The sequence below is a fragment of the Excalfactoria chinensis genome, chromosome 4, assembly GCF_039878825.1.
Source record: "Excalfactoria chinensis isolate bCotChi1 chromosome 4, bCotChi1.hap2, whole genome shotgun sequence".
Classification (NCBI taxonomy): domain Eukaryota; kingdom Metazoa; phylum Chordata; class Aves; order Galliformes; family Phasianidae; genus Excalfactoria; species Excalfactoria chinensis.
Genome location: NC_092828.1, coordinates 78,824,973 through 78,828,434, shown reverse-complemented (window position 1 = coordinate 78,828,434; position 3,462 = coordinate 78,824,973). Strand labels below are relative to the sequence as shown.

Sequence of the window (3,462 nt, the reverse complement as noted above, 5' to 3'; positions counted from 1 at the left end):
AATGTCTCCAGGGATGGGGCGCCCATTAAAACTCCCACAACCTGTTACAGTGCTTCACTACCCTTATCATAAAAACCTTTATCCTTATATCTGGTCTAAATTTTCCCTCTTTTAGTTTGAAACTGTTTCTCCTTGTCCTATAACAGACTAAAGAGTCTGTCCCCTTCTTTCTTATAGCCCTCTTTAGGTACAGAAAAGCTGCTATCAGGCTATCCCGCAGCCTTCTCTTCTCCAGGCTGAAAAGCCTTTGCACTCTCAGCCTGTCTTTGTAGGAGAGGTGTTCCAGCACTTGGATCATTTTTGTGACAGGTCCACATCTCTTGTACCAAGGGCTCCATATATGGACACAGTACTACAGGTGAGACCTCACCTGTGCAGAGTAGTGGGTCAGGATCTCCTTCCTTGTCCTGCTGATCACAATTCTGTTGATGCAGCCCAGGATACTCTTGGCTTTTTGGATGTGAAAGCACATTGCTGGCTCATGTCCAGCTTACTATCTTCCAGTAACTCCAGGTCCTTTTCAGAAGGACTGTGCTGTATCCTTACATGCCTCAGCTTGTATTGATAGTGGGGGTTGCCACCTGAGGCAAGTGATGGGTCAGTTGTGGGAGTACAGGTGAAGGTAATTCACAGGTGAAGGAGAGGGTGGAGCTTGATTCCACCTCTTCTAGATAACCATTTAAGGGCTGACCACCACTAAGGCAACATCTCTTTCTGGAGGTTGCTCCTGTGTGGAGTTTTTACAGCAAGCCTTAACATTGGTGAGTATCTTGACTGTGTGCCTCAATGTTAGTGAGTCTTTCCTATGTAATTTCTGGTTATCCATCTACTTTACCTTTGTATAATTACAACTGTACACCCCATAAAATTCATATCTGTCTAATTTGGAGAGAAGAGTATTGTGGGGGGATGTGTCAGGGGTCTAACTGAAGCCAGGATAGATGACCTCAGAGGCTCTTCCCTTGTCCACTGATGCAGTGACACCATGATAGGCTACTGGGTTGATCGTGCAGGATTTGCCCTTAGTGAAACCTTGGTGGTTGTTCAGTGTCAGCTCCCTATCTTCCACATGTCTTAGCACAGCTTCCAGCGGGATCTGCTTTACCATCTTCCCTAAAACAGAGGTGAGGCTGACGGGTCAGTAGTTCCCAAAGTCATTCTTTCTACCCTTCTTAAAAATCAGACTGGTAATCTGAGAAGAACAGTTTCTCAAGGATTTTTCAATATTTGTTTATTAGTTTGGGGTAGACTAAGAATCTAGAAAGCCAAAATATGTGCTAAACTTCAGATTATTGTGAGTGAAACCTGACAGAGAGCCCTGACGTATGTTTGCATCAATAGAAAAAGCTTAGATACCATTAAAAAGATGAAAGTGTCTGATTGCCTTAGTTAAGAGAAGAAATATTTTTTTAGTTGTTTCATTGAATCTAAGCAACGCATTCAAAAGTTTTTCATGCACCATAATGCAACCTTCCTATTGTGGAGCTGTGCTATGAAATCCTACAGGTAGCAGCTAGGATCACTTTGCATGTGATGGGATCAAGGCATTCAGATAAAAGTGAAAGGAACAGGTATTAAACATCATTTCCTAAAGCTCTTTTTGCATCTGGAGATAGAGACAACACACCTCTAAGAGAGCTAAGTGTTGACTCAAAGTGGGGTCAATATTTATGCAAAGGTTAAGATTTTCAGAGAAGGAACCTGAAAAATGTTTCTTACAGTGATGTGTTCAGTAAAAGATTTCTGAATGTTAGATAATTCTCATTAAACACATTCTTGTTCAAAAGCAGACTGGTTATAACACCTGTATCTTCTACTTGCTTTAGGACCAACAGCTGTTCTACCTCATCAGGCTGCAGCAGACAGCAAACAATGAAGCAGGCAAATTTGCCATTTATATGGATAGTTTTGCAAAGCAACCCATCTCCTTCAAAAAGAGGTTAGTGTAATTCAGTAGATGGCAGTTCTCTTAAAATCAACGCTTACATCTATTTGATTTGTATATGAGAACAGTACTCTCATTAACGTGGTTAATGTACAACTGATTTCAAGTTTTCTGTCTCCTGTAATTATTGTTCTTCCAAAATTAGAAACCATTTCTATAAAAGTTATGCTTAAACAGAATACAATCTGCAGTTTGATATATTTTTATCTCCAATTCATATTTCATACCCTATTTCTTCTAGAAGATAGAACTCAAATCCCTCTTAAATATGGATTTGTATCACGCGGTCAGTGCAACATTTAAAAGAATATATTTTGAGTAAGCAACACTTTTATTTCTCTGTCTATGGTTGTTGCATTTGAGCAGATCCTCACTTGTTGCAGGTTAGGACTTTGCTGCTGTGCTGTCATTGCTCCACTTTCCATCGCATTACATCGTTTACTCTGGACATAATTTTATAATCATGGCAAGTCTAAAGGTATTAATTTAGTAATGTTAACCCTGGCCCTTCAGGCCCCAAAGACCATGGTGTATTATTAAAGATGTTCTTTAGCTGGTGTATGATTTTCCTTAGTCAGTGGACCATTGACTTTCCCTCTGTAAGTTCTGTTTTTCTTCATGGCTCTCTGAGGCCTGAGACATGTTAAAGGTCTCAGAAGAGAACACCCTAGTGTCTATTAAATTTAACAATAAGAAATCCCCAGATGAAAGCAATTAAGCTGCAAATATTTGCAGAGTATATGTGGATGCTTTTTTGTTTGTTTTTGCTTCAGAGGAAAAGCACTGAGGCAGCTAAGTAAAAATGAAGGGAAAATAAAATGCAGAAGATTTGCATAAGACTTTCCACGCTATACAAAGTTTACTGACTGTAACCTACAAAGGCGTTGTAAATCTGTGTGGTAGAACCCTGTGCCCTTAACTGTTACTTGACAAAGTATTTGGCAGTTGAGAGTGAGATGATGCATTTCTTGCTTACTCAGTTTTTTTGGAAGTGTAAAAAGTGTGCAGCCATAAGTTGAAAATTATAGATCATCTACACTTCAAATTTGTTAAAATTTGTAGGCACAGAAGAAAGCAAAAAAAAGGAAAGGTACTGCCAAAAATATTCATTCTGTATTAGATCAAAGAGTTTGATGAAGTTTTTGATACCATAACTAGCTCACTGTGCAGAGTATTTCTGCAGTTTTGGTTCTGCTTACTTGTTCAAGATCTCATTTAAAAATAAAAATCCACTTCATGAAAAAATAATTTTCATAATTATTATTTTATATGAGCTAACATAGTTTTATCGTTATGCATATGTAATGGGAAGTGGTTATTCTTGATTCTTGTTAGAGAGCTAGAATTAATTTCCCACTCTCTCAGTTACTATAGTAACTACACTAGAAAGCATCCATTTGGATTTTTTTTTTTTTTTTGTAATTCTGAAATATCTAGAATTTTCAGTGTTACTTCAGCTACTTCCAAAGTGGTTCATGCTAGAAAAAGAACATACCTGAGAAAATAGCATCTCACCT

General features: G+C 38.4%; 1 long non-coding RNA gene across 1 annotated transcript; it reads left to right on the top strand.

Annotated features, from left to right (window-relative positions):
* Positions 1–694: 694 nt before the first annotated feature.
* Positions 695–2,464, top strand: LOC140252258 (uncharacterized). Its single transcript, XR_011903596.1, has 3 exons — positions 695–761; positions 1,827–1,939; positions 2,329–2,464. It is a non-coding gene; the product is annotated as an uncharacterized lncRNA (long non-coding RNA).
* The last annotated feature ends 998 nt before the right edge of the window (positions 2,465–3,462 follow it).